Here is a 24,059-nt window from a genome sequence, read left to right on the forward strand (position 1 = left end):
TATGAATTATTCCTTGAACATTTTCTTAATGCTTTCCATTCCAGGGTTTTGTTTCTTGTTCCTGGGGAGGGGATGATCTCCTTCTCTTTCTACCGCAAAACATTTAACATGCATGCTAATGGTATGTATCTTGGCTTGAACATTTTAGAAACTTTGTGGGTTTGTACCAGCCTTAGTTCCCAATAGCACTAAAGAAGTTGGAAACAACTCTCTACTAGCTCTTATTGATTATCAGTGTGTTTCCAGGTGCAGTTTATCAGAGAGTGTGCAACATTATTAATAAACATAAACAAAAGTGATTATAAACCATTCCAATATCATAATGAAAAGCACACAGCAGCAGTACCCTTCTAAAACCTGACAGAATTTGTCTCATCAGAAGGGCCTAAGAATTCTGAAATTTTCATCCAATTATGCCAGTTTCTTCTATATAACCTTTAAAAGGTGCCCAACACAACCTCCCGCTGCCCTGAACTGAACCTATCTGTCTATAATTTGCCAGCTTTATCTGCTCAGCTTTATCTTCTTCAATATTTCAGACACGGTCCACCTTGACTGTATGCTGCCTCTTGATTAGTTCATGACTTGCAGTCTATGATTCTTTCCTAAATTATAGTCAATAACCTTTCTCAGAAGTATTCCCTCTTCTCACTTTTCTGCCACTTCTGCCTCCTCCCTGCCATCTTCAGGCTTCCACTAATCTCTCTGTCTTCGGTTCCTCATTTGTCATAAACTCTCAACAAACTATTCAACTCTTCAGACCCAGCCCTGACTCACTGCTTCCATTCCACATCTCCATTCATGCTTTCCAGTAGAGGAATAGCTCTGAAGAACAAATGGGCAGGCAGATTTTGTCCATTAGAAACATGTCTCTTCCTCCTCCTCTTCTGCCTGGTTAAGCAATCTAGTATACCTAGCAAAGGTAGGTATTCCTCACTGTCCCTCAGACCTTGTGGGGGGCCAGACTATATTTTTTTTGGGGGGGGGGAGAACTGTCACGGGGGTAGGGAGAGGAAGAAGAAAGAGCTGGAGTCAGGAGCCCCCACAGCCACAGTCCTCGCTTTCAGGAGCGTGTGCAGGAGCCAGACCCTGTGACCAGTAGGACTTTGCAGGACTGGGGCCTTCCTAAGTTTGTTCTGAAGAGGCAAGGCGCGGCTGCACAGGTGAGGTAACTCACAGCACCTGGTGGCAAGAGCTGGGAAGGGATATAAGGTCAGAATTTCCCTTTGGCTCTTTGTCTTGCATCACGTTCTCTGCCTTGCTGCGTTTGGTTCCGTGACTCCTTGCTTCTTGATCCTTGGGCCCTGACTTTGTGACTCCCTGCTTCCTGACCCCTGGACCCTTGGCGTCTTGACTCCCAGCTCTCTGACACTCAGACTCTTGGCTTCCTGGCTTCCGGACCCCCGTTCCTGCTCCCACCCTGCCATCTTGCCCCTGGTTCTGACGTCCCTTGCCGGGACTTTGATCACCCATGACACCCGCTGTGGGAGGAGGACCCAAGCGCCGCCTCCTCTCTGGTTATGACTCCCCGCCGGCCCCCTTGCTGCTCCCTCCTCCTTCCTTAGGCTTCGCCAATGCCACAGGCCTCAGCCTGGGCAGGGACAGCAGCTGCCGCTCCCGCTGAAGACACCCCCTCCTGGCCCCCCGGCCCAGGCTGAAGAGGAAGGCGCCCAGACAGAGCGAAAGGGGGCTTCGGCTCGGTGCCTCTGAAGTGGGTGGGTGGCAGGAAGCGAAGGGAGAAGGGCTGCCACCAGGGGGAGGTCCACCGTCTGTCCAGGTGCAGAACCCCCCGCCTCCTCCTCTGCTTTCCCTTGGCTGGGAAGCAGCTACTCACCCAGATCCTGTCCCCCAGGCTGGGGACTTCAGCGCGGGGTGAGAGCGATGACCAGAGCAGCAGCACTGCACACAAGAGGAAGCCCAGCTTCGGCTGCATCCTCAGCGCCAGCCCCACAAGCTTGCCGAAGTCTCCGTGGCCAAAGTCGCCGTCCCCCTCACTGCCCCCTCCCGCATCGCTCTCTGCTCAGCCCCCCACTTCTGTGGGAACCATGGGCAGCTGTGTGTTGGCGTCAGCTCAGTGACTGAAAGGCCGCGTCGGAGTTTACCTCAGCACGGGGTGCGGACTCACCAACCAGTCCCCACACCACTGAAAAGCCACATCGGAGATGCTTGCTGCCCCGCGCTGCGTTGAGGTAAACACTGATGTGGCCTTTCGGCCTCAGACACTTGGCGGGGGTTTCAAATGGCCGTGCCGGCTGGATTTGCGACCCTTTTGAGCCGCATCTGGCCCCCAGGCCATAGTTTGCTGACCTCTGACCTAGCACCTCCCCCTGTTCAAACCAGATACAAGAATTAGGAATCCTCAGGGCTTCTTCTCTCTCTGCTGCCCTGCTAAGCCCTAACTCTTCCTCCTTTTCACGCTTCCTCCTTCACTGTAAAGACTAACATTGTCCACATTAGTGCTATGGCCCTTTCCTTCCTCTTCTAGGTCTTATTCCTTCTATAACTCTCAGCCCTTCCCCCCCCCCCATATCATTATTACAGAATGCTTTCCCAAGAGAGAAATGCCTAGCACTAAATCGTACATTTTTAGATGCCAGGTATAAATATTTATGCATGTGTTTTAAAATATTTAACATTCACTAACTTTGCTGTTTTTAGTTGCTTTTTTGTTTTGTTTTGTATCCTGCCATTTTAATATTGTTTATGTACTTTTCCATTATTTAATTGTGATTTTGCGTTTGTAAGCAGATTTGGTATGCATATGTGAAAAGTTTTGAAAAAAAATTATTTGATAAGGAGGCTGTTATCTAATTCTCTGCTTTTCCCATCTTATCTCCTTGTCATCTCCCCCATTATTTCCTTCACCACCCCAGCAACTAATCATTTTCTGCGGAACCCTTCACTATTATATTCAAAATTTTAAGCATACCATAGTTTTCCCATTCTTTTATTTTTTAAAAAATCACTAGAATTAATAGTGCTTTTCAAAAGCCACCCAATTTCCCTTTTTCCCCTTTGCTCTGAATTCCTCAACAGGGATCAGCAACCTTTTTCAGCCATGTGCTTGTCCACCATCCCTCAGACCATGGGGGGGGGGGGGACCAGACTATATTTTGAAGAAAAAAATGAACAAATTCCTATGCCCCACAAATAACCCAGAGATTTATTGTAAATAAAAGCACACATTCTACTCATGTGAAAACACCAGGCAGGCCCCACAAATAACCCAGAGATGCATTTTAAATAAAAGGACACATTCTACTCATGTAAAAACACACTGATTCTCGGACTGTCTGTGGGCCGGATTGAGAAGGTGATTGGGCCGCATCCGGCCCACAGACCATAGGTTGCCTACCCCTGGCTCAGACTCTCCCACAGAATCTGGCTTCCATATTCCTCACTGTATTGAAACTTCCTTCTTCAAAAGAGCTGACAATCCCTTCACTGCCAAATGTTTCTACTTTGTCCTCAATATTCTTGACCTCACTGCTGCAGTTGATCTCTTTTATCTCAGTGCTTTTTTAAATACACTTTATCACTCTTTCCTATTGGGTCCCTACCTAGGCTTAGCTCACTTCATGCCCTACCTTTCTATGAATCTGTCACAGAACAAACCAATCTACTGCAATATGTCTAACGGTTCATTCAAAGTTTCCAAAAAAGAATATTTTTCTTTTGGAGTCAGGCAGACATTATTTCTTCTCCTTCTCTATACACCACACCCAAAAAGTTGTATAATGTCCACTCAATTTCACTGCCCAAGGATGGGATTTTGCAAAAGCAATATTTAAAAGACTCAGATATTTCATGTAATTGTCAAAGGTTTGTTCACACCACAGCTTCCTGATGTTTAGGCTGTGTACACATTACTGACTTAAAACACAGCTAGGTTGCTGTTTTTTCTCAATTCAGATTGAAGCTGGTTTGGAGAAAAACCATATGAAAACTCTGTATTTCATAAACTACAGAATAGAAAAAAACCTGTGACTACCTTTGTGTGTACACCACTTCTCAAAACAGCACTGGGAGCACGCTAGTTATGTAGCTTTGGTGCGCTGCAATATTGATTCATAGAACCAGTACCACCTTTGCATATGATCATCTGCTTTTTATAACCAAGTGAGATAAAGACTGTACAATCATTTTGTGGTGATGTTTCATTCTACCTTTAAGTGATTTTCTTTATTGTGTTTCCTCAAAGGTTTGAACAATTATTCTTTGAACTTAGTAGGCACATCCCCAAATTATGAGTAGCAGCTTCAGTTTCTACTTTTAACTCTTCAATTTTTGTCTGTTAGAGCTAAAAGAGTTAAAAACAAAGTTGAGTGTAACCTATCTAAATGCACAGTATATTGCCATGTTTCATGAAAAGTAAAATTGCTAATTCTTATGCTGCATTGGGGGGACGCGGGTGGCGCTGTGGGTAAAAGCCTCAGTGCCTAGGACTTGCCGATCAAAAGGTCGGCGGTTCGAATCCCCGCAGCGGGGTGCGCTCCCGTCGCTCGGTCCCAGCGCCTGCCAACCTAGCAGTTCGAATAAATAGATAATAGGGATAAATAGGGACCGCTTACTAGCGGGAAGGTAAACGGCGTTCCGTGTGCTGCGCTGGCCACGTGACCCGGAAGTGTCTGCGGACAGCGCTGGCTCCCGGCCTATAGAGTGAGATGAGCGCACAACCCTAGAGTCTGGCAAGACTGGCCCGTACGGGCAGGGGTACCTTTACCTTTACTTATGCTGCATTAGTTGATGTTAGAAGTCTTATTTTTCATCTTTAAGAAATTTGAAGCAGTGTCACTGGGTGATATCCAACTAAGTAATACACAGGGTAGACCAACAGAAATCAATGAACTTAAATGGGGCTACTTTGAATTTGACTATAACTGAATTTCACCCACTGAAACTAGTCAGCTCCTAAGGGAAAAAGAGGAGACTTAAACCAAAAGAAGTATTTTTGTAATATATATAAAAATTCTGTGTTATGAAATTTTTAAAGAATGATAAAAAGAAAGACAACCTAATGAAAACAATACATCACGTGTAGACTAATTGTAGTTACAGTGTCTAAGTACTTTTTGTCCTCTCCAAAATGACATCTGAGGTTGATGTGGTCTAGGAACACAGGGCTCACCCTTCAGGTGGGAGACACCTTGAATTAGAAGTAATTCATCAATCAAGTCTAGCAATAACGCTCCATCCCACAAGTATATCATCTCTCTCTAAAGAGGCTTTCCAATATTGTTCAATTTTGAAGTGAGCTGCAACTGCGAAAAAGATCACCAGGTCTATATATGAAGATTTTTAATACTCATTGGCAAATAACATTAACAGCACTAACATAAAGACCACCAAGAAATCCTTATGGGTGCTAGCATCAGATGAAGCTCAATTATTCATTAAATAATAGTAAAAGTCGTAATAGACTGGAAACTTCGCACATATCTGAAAAACGGAACATATACCACACATAATTGTATTGCAGCAAAAGATAATACACCACACTGTCCTAATCCATGGTGTACATGAAACATTAAGATTTAGACTCAAAAAACAGATAAATGTAATGTGCCACAAATAAGTTGTTATGTTAACCATACAAAGCTGTTTAAGTCAACTCTCCTTTGCTCCCTCGCTTCCTTCCCCCACCTTGTAAAAAAAAAAAGTTTGCTTTTCACGAAGAATGTTTCTACAAGACAGAGGTCTTGCAATTTCATTGCTTCAATTTGATACAAAATTTGATGTTGATAAGGAACACAAAGTAAAAAGTATCACCGAAACATTGTACAATCTACATTACAATCTGTAGCTACAATCCTGAATTCTGCAGTATTTATACATCATTTTTATTGATATATCTATATGTCTATATTGCTTATACAACAGCACAGACTAGTGGTTGTTCAGCTATAGCAAGCATATGCATTCATCTATTATCCTCGATGTGAAAGACATATGGAAAATTTACTAAAAATGGTATTACCCTTTAAGATTTAAATTGAAAGGATGTAGAAAGAATTCTAGCAGCTGCAACTGTTCAGCAGCATGTCCAACATTGTGAGTCATGTAATGTATTCTGAAGTCTACTACATAAATTACAAAGGTAACCTTGATTTAGACCACAGTAAAATAAAATAAAAATCCAAAATCTAAATTAGGGCAATACCTTTCTTAGGCTAACCAAACTGTTTACAAAATAGTATGAGAGCTTTCAAGTCAAGATGATCTAAGGGTCCCCGGCTGTTGGTCCACAGACCATTAGTGGTCAGGGAGCTTCATTCAGGTGGTCCACAGCATTTTAACTGTGTTTCATTGCTTCTTTTTATTTCTTACCTGTTACATTTAACTGTACTGCAATTCGGATTTTATGAACTGAAGTGCAATGTATATGAGACAAAATAAGCAATATAAATATAATTAAAAGCAGTATGTCATTTAGGACAGTGCATTACAATGGCTACAACAGGCATAATAAACATTAAGGGGTGTGCCAAGTCTCAGGAGTTTCCAGGTGGTCCTTAGGGCAAAATGGTTTGGAATCACTGGTCTAGGCTGATGAAGAACTTTGGATAATACAAAAGCTTTCACACTATTTTGTGACATTTTGCATGAAGTTGCCCTGATAAAGCAAGCTAGCAATTTTTGCAATATAACATGACCTGTAGTAGTTTTCCTTTTCCTTTTGTGTGAGTGAGTGATTTTTTAAAAACTGTTAAATCCCTAAATGAATTAGGAAGAGAGCATTGCAATAATCATTTTCATTCACATGAGCCTGCTTGGTAATTTTGTTTGGTTTCTAAGGACCTTGCCCATGTCCTGATGTCAGAATATGTGTGACCAGTAAGGAAATTTTCAGCGGTGGCTCCCCAAAACTAGAACTGTCTCTCTAGAGAGACACACCTTGCTCCATCCCTGGTCATTTTTATGAGTGCAGTGAAAACTGCATTGCAGAAGCACTCGTTCTGATGATATTCTTCTCCATAACTAGTTTTTAATGATAATGTCTGCTTTTAAAAGCTGTTTTTTATATCTATATCTATTTCTATATAATTTTTTTTCTGTTATTCATTATTGGCTGTTCTATTTTACAATCTTCCTTGATAATGTTCTATTTAGAAAGGTGGGCTAAAATACTGGAAGAAATAAATGGGGAGGAAAGCATGTATATAAAATCATGTATCTAATAACTATACTTTTAACGATAGCAGCTAAATGAAATTGTGTTTCATTAGAGTGTAATAGAACATTTTACCACTAATTGTAAATTATTCAGTAATTGGTAAAGATGCGCCTTGTAATTTTTTAAATTAACATGGGTAAAGTAATGATAATTAAAAAGCCAAATAGTAACTGTGAGTACTCCCTGTCATGCCATGATCCCAATACTGATCCTGTAACTATCTAAAAGCACTTCAGAACATGGCAATTCTCCCAGTATGTTTCTGAGCGCAATTCAAAGTGTTGGTGCTGACCTTTAAAGCCCTAAATGGCCTTGGCCCAGTATACCTGAAGGAGCATCTCCACTCCCATCTTTCAGCCCTGACACTGAGGTCCAGCGCTGAGGGCCTTCTGGCAGTTCCCTCACTGCAAGAAGCGAGGTTACAGGGAACCAGGCAGAGGGCCTTCTCAGTAGTGGTGCCCACCCTGTGGCACACCCTCCCTGCCATCTTCAGGGACTTCTTTTTTATTATTATTACAAGACTTCTGAAGGCAGCCCTGTATAGGGAAGTTTTTGATGTTTGATGTTTTACTGTGCTTAATGTTTTAATTTGTTGGAAGCCACCCAAAGTAGTTTGGGAAACCCAGTCAGATGGGGTATATATATATATATATATGCTTTCGTAGATTTTCACGGGTACAGGAATGCAGGTTTTGGTGTCCTCGGGTGTCTTCCCGTGTAAAAGTTGGGGTGTCTAGGCGACGTTTCGACGAGGTCTGAAGATGACGAGTGAGACCTCGTCGAAACGTCGCCTAGACACCCCAACTTTTACACGGGAAGACACCCGAGGACACCAAAACCTGCATATATATATATATATATAGGGACGCGGGTGGCGCTGTGGGTAAAAGCCTCAGCGCCTAGGACTTGCCGATCGAAAGGTCGGCGGTTCGAATCCCCGCGGCGGGGTGCGCTCCCGCTGCTCGGTCCCAGCGCCTGCCAACCTAGCAGTTCGAAAGCACCCTCGGGTGCAAGTAGATAAATAGGGACCGCTTACTGGCGGGAAGGTAAACGGCATTTCCGTGTGCTGCGCTGGCTCGCCAGATGCAGCTTCGTCACGCTGGTCACGTGACCCGGAAGTGTCTGCGGACAGCGCTGGCCCCCGGCCTCTTGAATGAGATGGGCGCACAACCCTAGAGTCCGTCAAGACTGGCCCGTACGGGCAGGGGTACCTTTACCTTTACCTTTACCTATATATATATATATATAAAATCTACGAAAGCAAATATATATATATATATATATATATATATATATATATATATATATGTGTGTGTTGTTCACATATAGTTAAGGGGGGGTTGTCCCTTAACATATTGATCAAAAACAGTTTATACACCAGTATCAGATAAAATGCCTGATAATATTTTACTTGGTCAATGTGATATACCAGGAAAGAGATTTTTAGCATCTCTTTTATGTTCAGGTTTGAACAGAACCTCCTATTTCTGCGCCTGGATTCCAGCAGAAACGTCTCTTGTTTTATTTTTAGTCTTAATGTGTGCTTCGTCTTTGAATTGATGCTTGCAGTTTTAATGGGATTGTTTTACTGTGTTTTTTGCTGCATTTTTATGGGTAATAATGATCTTGTAGGCTGTTTTGTATGCAAATGTGTAAGAACGGAGTGTAAATAAATGCTTATAATTATAATATTTACTATCATTCCAAGGATTCCATCCCCAGAAGTCAAAGCAGGCTTGGACAGTCTGTCTCTGCAGTCAAGGATAGTACAATACATGCTCAGCTTCAGAGGTTCCCTATGACTCAAATATGAGATATACCAGGAAGAGATAACTATGTTTACACTCACCTTGCAAAGCTTATGAGGGTTCCAGTGGGACTCCTGCTGTTGCACCAGGATGTTTGCTTTCTAACAGCTTCATGAGGTGCCTTTTGCACCTTGAATTGGGAGCACAAATGCACAAAGTCCCAAATGCATCTAGTGACCACGCAATTCTAGCTTCAGGTGCGTCACAGACCCAGGAGAATTGCCATTCAGATTGACTGAGAAATTGTTCTTTTGGTTAATGGTTTGTTGTTGTTGTTGTTGTTTTCAAAGCTGAGCTATCATTAGCAATGGGAGGGGGGAGAAATTCTATTCAGTTTGCATTTAAAGGCAAACCTACTAATTCACATGTCTCAAAACAATATCCTTCAAAACAGTAAAATTATCTGAATTTTGCAACGCAGTTCTCCAGCCATATGTACAAAAATGCATATACTAGGGTATACAGATCCTCCTGAACATGAGTTCTGGTAATTTCTTTCCCAGGAGCTGGTTCTTTGTATCAATTTCATATGTCTTCTGTCCCCACTCACAAGCCTCATTTTCCACCTGCCCATATTTAGGGTTGAAGGATGAGTTTGTACAGTAAGTTGTTGTTTTTTTGTTTTGTTTTTTTGTTTTGCAAAAGACCAACCTAATCTGATGTTCCTGAACTTGCTTGCAGATAGCAATGCAACCTCCATTTGCATTGTACGCCTATCCAAATTCTTAGTGCTACTCCCATGTATAAAGTGTATACAGATAAATGCATGTTCTTAATTTTTAAATTCACATTTTATGGGGGAATGTATTGAGAAGCATTAAAATGTGCATTTGATGTAAGACGTGTATACAAATGTGTATAAAATATGTGTACAAATGCTTCCTACTTAAATGTGGACTTTGTGTGAATTCTTTTTTTCCTCTTTTCTTTTAAAGTGTCTTTACAAAATAGTATGGGACAGACCTGTGATTCATTGCCTGTAAAACAGAAATGGGAGATAACTCAGTCCATCCCTCCCCATCTTTCAGATTCTTCTTTCTCAATCCAATGTCCACTTTTCAGTTTGCCTTCAGCATCCTTACCCCTGTGGGATCCCTGTATTTCAAATCTATACTGCCTTCTCCAGACCATCACCTTCCCATACTTTTATTGTGAAGCCACTCATAGTGGCCCGCCTACCCCCCAGTAAGTAAAGACTTAGACAAATAGCCGCAATGTGCTGCATAAGACAACATTCTGACATTTTAAAATTGGCCACAGTTTTATTGAGGGCCCAAGCAAAATGGCTTTTAACTTCTGACATATGGCCTTTATCACACTGTTTTCAGATATGTGAAATCCTTACTTCAGATAAAACTGTCAAATAAGGCAGTGCTTAATTAAACTTATTGTTCTCCCAGAGCATCAACTTTTTGCAGTATCGCTTGCTCATTGTCTCTTGCTAGTTACTCCTTTGCATAAACGATAATGTATGGATAAAACCTTGCCATAGCAGAACTCAAGGCAATGTCTCTTTTATAAATTTATTGAGAGCATCTAAGTTGCCCTGCTTATTTTGAGTGAAGGTACATCATATAGGGATCTAGCCCCTTTCACCATAATGACCTACTTCAGTGTAAGTAACTTGTGTTCCATTTGCCTTTCTCTTAACAGCGGCAACAATATTCTGTGAATTACTGTCTACGACTTTCTGTCACCCAGTCCTTTTACTGAGCCAAGAGATATAAGACTCAGTGTAACTGCCTCTCAGATAATTGCTTAGGAACATCAAATGTATCCATACATTGAACAGAAATGTGTCAGCTATTAGCGATTGGCAAGGCAGCTACTTTCAAAGTGTCTCTTATTAATGGAAGGCATAATTCAAAGGATTAGTGTGCAAAATGTCTTTAAGATTCAAAAGAATGCATGGTAAAAATGTCTTGAAATTCAGGACAGAAAATATGGAACGATCCCTGATTTCCTCCCAAGAATTTAGCACTTTCCAGTTGTAGTAGGTAGGGATAGGGGAGCTTTTACAGCTTTTGTTGCTGTTTAGTCGTGTCCGACTCTTCATGACCCCATGGACCAGAGCACGCCAGGCACTTCTGTCTTCCACTGCCTCCCGCAGTTTAGTCAAACTCATGCTGGTAGCTTTGAGAACACTATCCAACCATCTCGTCCTCTGTCGTCCCCTTCTCCTTGTGCCCTCCATCTTTCCCAACATCAGGGTCTTTTCCAGGGAGTCTTCTCTTCTCATGAGGTGGCCAAAGTATTGGAGCCTCAGCTTCACGATCTGTCCTTCCAGTGAGCATTCAGGGCTGATTTCCTTCAGAATGGATAGGTTTGATCTTCTTGCACTCCATGGGACTCTCAAGAGTCTCCTCCAGCACCATAATTCAAAAGCATCAATTCTTCGGTGATCAGCCTTCTTTATGGTCCAGCTCTCACTTCCATTAGCATGCACCAATTAAGACAATGAACACGAAACACATGTAATTCCCATATAATACCTCTATAGCCATGAAACTATATCAGGCTGACACGATGACAAAATGCAGGAGTGACAGCGTGTGAATGCATGCCTCTGAATACAATTTCCTCTACATAAAAAGCAAGATTTTATTTGAAAGTTCCAGTCCAGCATAGCCTTCTCACTGACATGGTACCTTTTTTTTTTTTTTTTTTTTTTTGCACTGATGAGCTAATTAGGGATGGGCAAACTAATCCACTTCCTGTATGTGTCACTTTTACTTGTGCTCACTCATAGATCCATCCTGTCTCATATATTTTTTTAAATTAATCTTTAAGTTTTAAAAACCCATATGGAAATTCACATTTAAGTACTTAAGATCCCATTTCCCTACCAACCCTTCACATGGTCGTAGACTTGTCTTTTGAAATAGTAAAGGCTATACCCAGGTTTGTCAGTAGGCCTTTCCCTGAGCAAAGTTGTACAACAGGGAGTCACATTGCAACTTGAGGCATGCCATGACCGGAACAGATTACAGAATTCCTGAATTAGGCCTGAGGGTGGAACTGTCACAGGAGATACTCGGGGAATTTGGTCTTTGAGAATTCTGATACTTTCTAGCAGAACTTTCACTCCATGAACAAACGTATGTACAGTCATACCTCGTGTTGCGTTAGGTTCAGGTTGCATCTTTTCAGCTTCTGAATGCGGCAAACCCAGAAGTGTATACTTTTGAGTTTCACCATGCGTGCATGCGCAGTAGCATTCTGCGCACTTTGTGCATGCTCAGAAACGTTATGCGTGCTTTGCACATGCACAGAAACGCTCTATCACGCTCCGTGCTTGCACAGGAGCACCACTCTAGTTGCAGACTTTTTGGGGTGTGAACGGCACCCTGGAACTGATCGTGTCTGCAACCAGAGCTACCACTGTATTGGAACTTTGATCTCACACTTGCAGAATGTTCAGGTCCAGTTTTCAGCTCAAACGTTCTATCAAAATGCATTCTAGAATCGTATTTTGAGAGGGAAATGCATCAGAAATTCATATTTTGATAGAAAATACAATTAGAGCTGAATCTGAAGCCTCCTGCCAGCTCTGTTGCGCACAGTAACTGAGGCACAAAGAGGGGACTGAAAGATTGTTCCACCAGCCTGGAGCTGACATGGTGGCTGGTTAAAACTGATACTATCATGGGACCAAACAAACCCTGGGGTGGCTCAGCAACAGCAGCACCTCACCACCTCAAAAGGTTCATTCTCCTGTCAGCAGCACATTCGTCAAGAAGGAGGAGGAACACTGTCACCAGAAGAGTAGTGCTGTCTCTAATACTCAGGTGGCAAATGGGGAGAAGCCAGCAGAGGCTGGGGGAGCTAGGCAGCTTCCTATTCAAGTCACCCACCCCTGCCATCTCAGCATGAAGGGAGGCTGGATTCCTCAGCCAGATATGCACATTGCAAAAGAAAGTATATTTAGAAACTTGAATTTAAATACCTAGTTCAATCCAAATGTTTGTGTGCATTTCATTTTTTAAAATAATAATAATAATGCTGTTCCTTCCTTAATAGTCTGTGCTGTGGCCGTAGTCGGTAAATGAGCTGGGGTAACTTGCTACCTCCAGGTAATTTTATATGTATCTGTTTCTGTATTAATAACGATGTTTTGTGTTTCCCATAACTGAGCAGCTGTCACCAACAGGAAAGGTTTGCAGAGCTTTTCAACACATTTTATACAGATTCACGAGTCACATGAATAGCCTCATTTTAACCCTCTGTTCTAATGAAGATATGCACTTATTATTCGGGTCACTACTATTCTAAAAAGCTGAATCTGAAAAGTTTAATGTTCCACCAGATGGCAGTAAGTCTCCACCTACCCCAGCAGAGATAAGTGACAGTTTGGATATATCTTCCAGGAGGATTCTGTTAGCAAAACTGTGCAGGTTCACGACTAAACTTCTATGTTGCAACTGGTTTTTAAGTGAGGAACAAGAAGCCACTACATAAAAGAGGATTTTCCTACATAGAGGCAACTTGTGCAGCAAGAAATATATACCCGGTTCTTCAGTGTGTTCTGTATAATTGTTTTGTTACATTTTGAAAAGTGGATGATGTACAGATTTGCACAGGATTATGAAAGTGCTCCTCTAAATAGTCAGCATTATATTGTTCATACAAAGAAGGAATCAAAGAGTACTAAGTTATCCTGTGTCTGCATCATGCAATATGAATATGTCTCAAATGCACTGAGGAAAGTGTCTGGGAGTGCAGTGTCTTGTCGCTATTCCATTAACATTTTGAAGAAGGGACAATGAAGAGTGTGTGTGCTTTGATGTAGTGACTAAAAATAGACAGTTGTTTGGTGTTTTTTAAGGCGAAAGAGCTTGCCAACGCAACACCCCAGTCTACACACTTTCCTCAAGCTAATATGATGCATATAAAGCAAACAACCACATCATGAACTGTAGAATTGAAGAGTTGTCATCTGGTACAATGAGAGCAATAGATAGCCCTGTCTACTAAGCAACATAGTCTGAGTGGTACAAGGATTCATTTGTCTTACCTTTTCAACGGAGGCTCCAATATATGCTTCCTCAACCTCGGCCCTCCAGATGTTTTCGGCCTGATGTTCCCTGATGTTCGGAAAGATGGAGGGCACAAGGAGAAGGGGACGACAGAGGACGAGATGGTTAGACAGTGTTCTCGAAGCTACAAACATAAGTTTGACCAAACTGAGGGAAGCAGTCAAAGACAGGAGTGCCTGGTGTGCTTTCGTCCATGGGGTCACGAAGAGTCCGACACGACTAAACAACTAAACAACAACACCTTTTCAACAATTAGTTAAGTAACAGACTTCAATTCAGTGATCACTAAACTACAGTGGTACCTCCGGTTACAGACGCTTCAAGTTACAGACACTTCAGGTTACAGACTCTGCTAACCCAGAAATAGTACCTCGGGTTAAGAACTTTGCTTCAGGATGAGAACAGAAATCGTGTGGTGGCGGCGTAGCGGTAGGCCCCATCAGCTAAAGTGGTACCTCAGGTTAAGAACAGTTTCAGGTTAAAAACGGATCTCCGGAACGAATTAAGTTCTTAACCCGAGGTACCACTGTATTCCAAAGCAATCTAGAAAAACAGATTTATGTGGAAAGGGGTGTTAAATGAACATGTTATGACTGTGTCTTGAACTCACCTTAATCCAGTGCTGAAAACTTTTTTGAATTTTTAGGACAGGGTGGTTAACCCTGTCATGGGCCATATCTGGCCTGTCAAGCCACAAGAAATGGTGCGCCAGCCCCTACAGCTGTATCTCCTGATCTGATTGAGAGATAAAGCACTCTGCCTGATCTTTAGAAAATGATCTCTAAAAAAAGGTGCTTTATATCCTAATCTCTGGAGATAAAATCCCTCTGCCTGCCCTTTAGACAGCCTTGCGAAAGGGCAGGCATCTTTTGAGATCCTGTCTAATAAGCGGGCAAATAGACCTCTTACCTCTAATGTTACTTGCTTAGATTAGACATTGGAGATATACAATCCTGGCCTGTTCTTTCAGACCAGCTTCCCCTACCCCCCCCCCCCCCACTCAGCACTGGTGAGGTAGCATGAGGAAATGCTTTTAAAAAACAGACAGAGGGCTGATTTCTCATATCAGCTCTGTGGTGCACAGCACTGAATTCAGAGCACCGTCTGGGTGCTCTTTTGATATCATCTCTGATCACAGTGCTAAGAATCACACTGCTGAGATCATATATAAAGCTGCCTGCCTGCTTTTTTAAGGGCAGTGTTTCCCTACCACTGCAGCACTGGAGTAGGAGTGGAAGAATCGCTGTATTTTGCTTTGTACAGATCCTTCTGTGAAGAGTAAACTGCAGTGTTTCTAGCCCTCCCCACCACAGTTCTGGGGTCAGGAAAACTGCGTGCATTCAGAAAAAGCTCTATTTTTGGATTTTGTTCATATGACTCATTAAATACAGTTGTAGCTTGCATCACGAATGCCTTGCAAGCTGAACGTTTTGGCTCCCGGACGTCGCAAACCTGGAAGTGAGTGTTCTGGTTGGCGGACATTCTTTGGAACCCGAAGGCCCGGTGGGGCTTCCGTGGGTTCCGATTGGCTGCAGGAGCTTCCTGCAGCCAATCAGAAGCCACGCCTTGGTTTCCGAATGTTTTGGAAGATGAATGGACTTCCGGAACAGATTCTGTTTGACTTCAGAGGCACTACTGTATAAGTCACCCCCCCTTTTTTTAAAAAAAGAGGATACTTAGAAGAAAACAATGGAAAGAAAGGGCAGGAGGCAGCATTGGGACTGATGGGGCAGAGTCAATGAATTCTAGTTTTGTCCCCATCTGCCTCTCTGCTGTGTTGTACAAGGGCGGTACTGAAAAGAAGGAGGAGAAAGCTGATAGAAAAGGCCACCCAAGGGACTGGTTGTATGTAGGAACACAGGCAGGTAAGTGGGGGGTTGACTGAGGTAGATGGGGCATTGCCCCATCCACCCAATGTACCAATCTCCACTGGTAGGACGATTGAGGAGTAAGGTACCGTATTTTTCGCTCTATAAGACGCACCAGATCACAAGACGCACATAGTTTTTGGAGGAAGAAAACAAGAAAGAAAATATTCTGAATTTCAGAAGCCAGAACAGCAGTGAAAGCACCAATCCCTCTTGCTGTTCTGGCTTCTGGGATAGCTGTGCAGCCTGCATTCGCTCCATAAGACGCACACACATTTCCTTTTTACTTTTTAGGAGGGAAAAAGTGAGTCTTATAGAGCAAAAAATACGGTAATTTCTTCCCTATCCCACCAAAAGCAATCAAGAGAAGATTCTGTGATTCACAAGGTGCCTGGGAGCATCACTGCCATCCAATAATTATTTTAGTAGAAGCATTTTGTTTCTTAAACAAGGCAACAAAACGGCCTTCTCTCTCCTCCCCCCCCCCCAGTTAAATAAATAAAAATAAAACCCATTTTTGTTCCTTTTCCATATTCCCTCCCCCCAAAATAGATTTGAATAACTATTTCTTCTTCTACCAGTCTTATCTAGTTTCTCAGAGGGAGTCTAATTTCCTAGTCCAATATCTGTTTTCACTTATTTGTAGTGCTATAGGAAAGACTTTTCCACTGATGTATTATTTTATTGCTGAGGGTATAACTATAGTATCTGCCAAGCTGCCAGATTTGACTTTCAGAAGCCCACACAAGTTATTTGCTAATTAACACCATGTGGCCACATATGGAATGTCTCAAAATAAACTTTATTTGTGCAATAATTATTTAAGTGGATTTTATAGCATTCCTGATTGAAACATCTGTGCATCATTTTACCTTTGGAACACGCCATCTTTTGTTCAGATCCGACTAACTTACGTTTTTTTGTATGTAATTGCCCTCTAATGTTCATCAAATATTAGAGGGGGTCAACTTTGCCAGTGGTAAGAAACAAAATAGTTCCCTATCCGCCCAGCCCCAAGTAAATGTTGATGCTTATTGCTCTGGTCTCAAGAAGACTTATTCAATAAAAACGACATATTGCAGCACCCTTGTTGGAGTATTATTTCTCTATGAGAACACTGAGCTTTTATTGATATAGGCATGAAAAAGATTTCATCCTGCCCTATAAAGGCTAGCATACTCATGTACCTATTATCTTGGAATATCCTCATGGTGTTACATTTCACTGTGTCTATTTTATGGGAAAGTGATGTGTGTTTATTTGCTCAACAAAAGCTTAGCATTTCTAATTACCAACATCTTATAAGCCATTTACATTTATTTTGGGGTTGTACCCCCTGTCTAGTTCCACAGTACTGTTATCAAGCTGTACAGGAACTTTATTTGACTGGACCTAAAAGTATGATGAACAAAGGGTGCAAAGAGTATAATTCCCCCAGTGTTCCGCCTCTACTCCTATTGGTTTTAAATGTACCAGAACAAAATCATTCTTACTTTCAACATGTTTTATGCACTTCTCAAGGCAAACTGCTCCTGCCGCCAGCACAAACCTGGGAGTGATATTTGTGGTTAGGTGAGGCAGGGTGCACAACAGGGCATGCATCTGCATGGTCAGGTCAGAATGGAGTGTGGCATTTAAGTCCATACCATAGGAGTCAACTAGGGGCCAAGGTCCCTTTGGCCTCCCCAATAAAATATTTCAGGGGGATGCCCTCCCCCCCCCCCAGTTGATGGGCATTGCCATTCAAAAGGTGTGTGTGCACTGTGTCTTGTGATTGATTATGCATAGCTTGCCTGGGCCCCCTCAATATTTTATTCAAGTTGGCCCCCCAAATCATACTTTTGGCTAACTACCATCTATGGCCTTTTAAACTTGGGGAGGGGGTTATTATTTTTGTTTGTTAATGTGGTATGTATCTTTGTGCTTTTAAAATTGTAAATGTCCCTGTGATCCCTGGATGAAGGGCAGTGGAAATAATAATAATAATAATAATAATAATAATAATAATAATAATAACAACAACAACAACAACAACAACAACAACAACAACAACAACAACAACAACCTATTTTCTTAGAGCATGTTGGTAATAAAAGATTTATGCATATGTTATACCACTTCCAGTCATGCAGTACATAAAAAACTGAGCTCTTAATATAAGACAATAGGTAGAAAGCATTTTTTTAAAAAAAAGCTTTCAGAGCTTTTTTGTTATATTTGGACATTCTGGAAAAAATGTTTTGGACATGGATAAATGGCAAAAAAAATAGTGTAATTATTTTGTACATTTTTTTTAAGTTTAGAGAGGGAATGCTATTTTGGTTTTAATGCACGCTTTGTTCTTAATGCTTTTGTTCTTTTGCAAAGCAGATGGCAAGCAAAGAGAGCAAATGTTTAAGTAAGGAATAACTTGTTCTCTTGATGCAGGAAGTTGGACTAGATGGTTTATTGTTACTATTAAGCTAGAGCCCTTTAAGCCTCTCCATTTTCTAAAGCTTACTAAAATTAGGAATCCTAAACTGGGATGAGAGACAAGGACCATATGGAAGGCACCCATACTGTGGGTTGTATTCAACAAAGTCATCATGTTAGTGAAAACACTTCCCAACTTATGTTTCTCTCTCCCTACAAGGCCCCATCTGCACTAGAAGGTTGGGGAAGACCCCATTGTGTATCCTTGTGCTAATGGGACAACTTTGTTGATTTCAGCCCTGTGTACTCTTTCATTTCCAAAAGGATGACTCTAGTGTGGGCTAGAGCTGCAGTGTGGGCTCTTCCTCATGTGACCCAGGACTTCTCACTTTATCCCAGAAGCGCGTCCAAGGGTAATGTGAGGAGAATGACCGCCCTCCACATCAAATGGAGGGCGCCCTTTGCGTGCCCCTGATCCTACGTGACTCCCAGCAGAGCACTCCTGGACCATCTCCCCATGTCGCAAACCTTGAGGTTCCCGCCATTTATACATATAAATGTATACAGGGCTGAGGAGGATATACAGAAGTAGTATACAACCACTGCCCTACCATGTTTAAGCTTTGGGATGTGATAGGTTATTAGTTCAGAGATGATTTCTTGGATGAACCAATTGCGACTGGGGAGGCGTGGCCAGGGGAGTGGACCAAGTCATGGTTGGGTCCACTCTTTAAGCATAAAAGGGGGTGGAGCCCACATGGGAGTTCTCAGTCGGCTCCAGAGCTTCACCCACCCTCCCCTACCTTTGTTTAGCCATTTTATTCAGGTTAACTTCTTCTTTACAGGTATGCAGGTGCTGCTACTGTCTTATGATGGTTGAAGGACTGTGAAGGAATTCCCCTGCATTGGCAGGTTTTGCCTTCCCCGTAGCAAAATGTCACAACTTTGGTGGCTATAGGCCTTGGGCGGAATCCTTTAGTCTACCTTCCCTAAATGGGGGGGGGGGGGCTGAAGCGGTGACACCAACCCCCGCGGAGGCGATCCAAGGGTTCCCTGGGAGGATACCCAGAGCTTACAGGGTTAACAGCTCGGGAAATGGCGTCCTGTCACTTGGGGGGGGGGTGTCTTCACATCTTTGTTATGTGAATGTTTTTTATTTTCTGTTTTGCTGCGACAGGAGAAGCGTCATGTCTTCGCTCTCTCCTGGCTGAACTGTTTGTTGCTTTTGCTGCTGTACAATAAAAGCATTGTAGAATAGGAAGCAGCTGTACGTGTGTTTTACTGCATGGCTAAGATTTCTTTCACACAGGCACATGCCACGCAAGTTACTCTGCTGGTAGCTGGGAGGAGCAGGTTTGCACAGTGGAAGCGGAATGGACTACACTGTCCCTTTGTTTGAAGGTGAAATGGATGCTCAACAGAACATTCCCCGTTAAAGGGGATGTGTTGAGGGGAGTCACTGGCCATACGCTGAAAGATTGTCAGTACACTCCCCTGTGTTGCTGTGAAATGGGGTGCAGGCTCTCTGCTTAAACATACGTCTTCCAGAGCCAGCCCAATCCCCAAATAGATTGGTTAACCCTGATGTGCCCCAGATCCCCAGCTGGTGACTGGGAGGGATAAACGCCCAATGCCTAAGCCAAGGTCTTCCTACATCTGAAAGTTTAATAAAGTTGTGGCCAATTTTTCATCCCATAACACGTTGTCATGAGTCACTATTCCACCCGGGTGTCGCCTGGGGTTGGGGGGTCTCTGCCTAGGCACGCAATATAGATGCTGAAAATGTCTGTGCCTTAGTGAGAAAAGCCATGCACCTGAGGCAACTGAAACATTAAGGATTTGGAATTCAGTCTTCTGCTGTTGTTGAACAGTTCACAATATGGGGAACCTCATAAAGCTCACTTTCAAGGTTTGAAGATAAACAGAGAAGGAAGAATTGCAAGAACCTTGCTTGTCCTCTTTTGCTGCTTCTTTATCAAACAGCTCTGAAGTTAATGAATGTGATGGTAGTGAAGTACATGGGAATGTTTATAGTCTTTAAGGTTTTACCATTCCAACTAAAGTTCATTTTGCATTTTATTTTTATTTTTAAATCCATCACTGGGCAACAAGTGTAGGGTAATATTTTGGCATTTGGCTAGTGGTACTGTGCTAGCTAGGTTCTTCATTGTTATCTACTTTTTCTTATATTTTTCCTCAATTACTCTGGAAAATCCATTTTGTGGTGTGAGTGTTTTGTACTGGTATATAAAGTAATGCATCTTATTTTATCTGACATCTAAATAGTTGGATCACATTTCAGAATGAATGTTGTCTCTTGCATAATGGTGAAGGGCTAATGAAAGATTCTGAAGCTCAAATGAGATGCTTGCATATCCCTGGCATTCCATGTCTGAAGGATCCACAATTTTTTAGGTGGCAATTGAGCTATAATTCACATTGTCAACAGACTACCATTTAGATGTCTTGGATATCAGGGAGCAAGATGTGCAAATGGGCACCAGGGACACCAGTTGTCAGTAATGTATACATACTGTCAACTCACTGCTTTTGACATAAAAATTAACAATATTCTTTTTCAAAAATGTCCAAAGCTATTTGCAAAATGGATATATGTGATATGACTAGGAAGAAAGTTGGTTCAATGGCTAAATGGTGCTATACCCCTTAAGTTTATTTAAGAGAACTGCAACAGTAAAGTACATACAGGCAACTCTCAACTTACATGGGGATTATGTTATGGGGATAGCGTGTAAAGCCAAAATTGTGTATAGTCAAAATGCATTGGGTTTAATGGTAGGTGGGGTTGCCAAATTCTTTTTCTCCAGACTCCTGCCCCCTTTCAATTTTTGCCAAGCACATAAAGCCGAATGTGCACAAATTAAACATATGTAATTTGCAAGTTGCCTCTGTGTGTGGGTGTACATGCGCGTGTGCACACACACACAAACACACTGCATGTTATAGCCTCTATCTATCAAATAATTAGGGATGCGGGTGGCGCTGTGGGTTAAACCACAGAGCCTAGGACTTGCCGATCGGAAGGTCAGCGGTTCGAATCCCCACGACAGGGTGAGCTCCCGTTGTTCGCTCCCAGCTCCTGCCAACCTAGCAGTTCAAAAGCACATCAAAGTGCAAGTCGATAAATAGATACTGCTCTGGCGGGAAGGTAAATGGCATTTCCGTGCGCTGCTCTGGTTCGCCAGAAGCGGCTTAGTCATGCTGGCCACATGACCCAGAAGCTGTATGCCGGCTCCCTCGACCAATAAAGCGAGATGAGCACCGCAACCCCAGAGTTGGTCACGACTGGACCTAATGGTCAGGGGTCCCTTTACCTTTACCTATCAAATAATAATGCCCCAGTTTCCCCGTTAATGTTTTTTTTGGGGGTAAACGATTTGATCACAGAATTTAAAAGGCCCATTTACACCATTGCTTTGCTCATGGCAGCTACTCCCCACACAGTTGATGGTTGTTCCCTGCCCATGGCAACAATAGGGTAGAAAAGTGCTCTTATTGTACTCATCACCCTAGACATGCAAAAAGTAGGCATTCAGCTCATGGACAAGTACACAAGTGACAGAGGCGAACTTAGAACAGTGTGACCACATGGGACATCAAGTCAAAGGGGGTGCCACTGAGGAGAGGAGAGGTGGGGAGCAGGGAGCAGCTGGACTCACTTTTTCTGAGCCCTAAAGTAGTAAACCTGCTCCTTTTTTGTCCTTGCACAGGGTGCCATATTGCCCAAGTCTGCCCCTGCAAGTGAGTCTATCTGCTTGGTTCAGGAAACTACTATCACGCTATGTTAATGTGATATGGACTTTAGGTGTGTTCCTCTACGTCTGGATTTATTTGTAACATGGTCCTTAGAATAAGGCTGGGTACACATTCCTGGCTTAAAATGTAGAGAGGTCATTTCCTCCTGCTGAGTTTCAAGGACTATTTGAATGTACACATGGGTATGATTGCATGTGTGTCCAGGTCACCTGCTGCCCTTCTGTACCAGCGGGTGCATAAGGAGTGTGGTGGATGTCTTCAAACAGATAAAGTTTTTAAAATCAGATTGAAACTGGGTTTGGTGATGCAGTATTTATCAATAAACTGCAAAACAAGTGTGGATTGTCGGAGTGCACTGGATGCAAAGTAAATAGGAATGTGTACACAGCTGAAGTAGCACATATCTGGCTTAATTTATACTAAAGTCTGTTCACATCTTATACAAATGTGTGGAATGTACTGATTTTGGATAGATGTGGAAATTGTTAAGTAATGCCTCTAGAACAGGCATAGGCAAACTCGGCCCTCCAGATGTTTTGGGACTACCCATCCCTGATTCCCATCATCCCTGACCACTAGTCCTGTTAGCTAGGGATGATGGGAGTTGTAGTCCCAAAACAGCTGGAGGGCCGAGTTTGCCTATGCCTGCTCTAGAATCTAAGGCCATAGGGTAAATGACTAGATTAGCTTGTGGGTTGCAGGAATATAGTCATGCTTTTACAAACCATTAAGGTGATTTACCAGGCTGATTAACACCATGCCTACGTAAGTACATAGGGCACTGGAAATAACTCCTGAGTATTTGCTAAGATAGAAATATAGGTATGGATGAGAAGCTTAATATTTTGGCATTAGAAAATACAGGTTGCAGAATTATTTTTAGTAGAGGAGTTTGGTCATAGATGTGTATGGCACTAATTATATGAATATAACTTAGTTATTTTAATTGGGGGAAAGTGCTATGAATCATGTAATGTAATAAATGCATATGACCTTCATCTTCTACAAACTGCACAATTTTGTATCACAGCTTCAGCATAAACTCTAGTTTGTGATGCTGTTTGATATAAAAGTTCTTCTATTCATATGCCTTGTTAGGTTGTTGTAAATGTTAAAATGTTAACTGTATGTTTCTGAACTTTTTAACAGGGAAATTTTGAGGAGTCTTACATTTCTAATCCTCCAGTCATCGATCCATTTTGGCGTTGAAAATTGGTGAGTTTATGTATTTAATTATTCAAAGCACTTTCCAAATCAGTTAATTAGGTTGCTTAAGAGATTGACATTGTGATAAAATACTCCCTATCTTCCTTTTGGGAGAGTTAAGTCCCCAAAAAGTTTCTTGCATTTGGGTGACAAAGTTTGAAAAACACTGTTACATAAGATTTCCTTGTGCTTTGCTGAAATCTCACTTTTGTTCAGAGAGAGGAACTAAGTTCAATCTTAGCTCTCTAATTGGGTGGCACCTTTTCCTTTTATGAACAGTAAAGAAGACTCTTTTTAACCTGCCTGCCCCTGAGAGCAGTTAGATTGTCAGGCACTAAGGAGAGGTCCTTTTCCACGGTGGCCCTATGCCTTCTTTTTACCATCTTGGGTCTCTGAGGAGCCATCATTACAGGCCTTAAGATCAACTTATTTCCTTTGCTTCCCCCCCCCCACCCCCCAAATTTTATTTTATTGGACTACAAATGACTTCTAACTGCACTTTTTAAGGTGAAAATTCTTACATGCAGTGCTTTTGTCCTTAAAAAAATGTTTAGGGGTACAGTGGTGCCTCGCAAGACGAAATTAATTCATTCCACGAGTTTTGTCGTCTTGCGATTTTTTTCATCTTGCGAAGCACGGTGTCGGGAAAGTTTTGGAAAAGCTTCAAAAATCACCAAAGTCTTTAAAAACCTCAAAAAAGGCTACCACACCGCATTCTATGAGTTGCTCCTCGAAGTCAAGCCGCAACTGTATTAACGGTGTTAAGAAAAAGGAAACA

General features: G+C 42.2%; 1 protein-coding gene across 27 annotated transcripts in view; it reads left to right on the plus strand.

Moving 5' to 3' along the window:
- The window catches only part of PTPRD (protein tyrosine phosphatase receptor type D), a 1,167,048-nt gene that overhangs the window by 239,942 nt on the left and 903,047 nt on the right, over window positions 1–24,059 (plus strand). For all 27 annotated transcript variants that reach the window (XM_077921375.1, XM_077921383.1, XM_077921379.1 and 24 more), the window contains one exon: window positions 23,225–23,290. The gene's annotated coding sequence lies outside the window, so the exon portion shown is untranslated. The remainder of the gene's footprint in view (window positions 1–23,224; window positions 23,291–24,059) is intronic.

This window comes from Podarcis muralis, chromosome 17 (genome assembly GCF_964188315.1).
Source record: "Podarcis muralis chromosome 17, rPodMur119.hap1.1, whole genome shotgun sequence".
In the NCBI taxonomy this organism is placed as follows: domain Eukaryota; kingdom Metazoa; phylum Chordata; class Lepidosauria; order Squamata; family Lacertidae; genus Podarcis; species Podarcis muralis.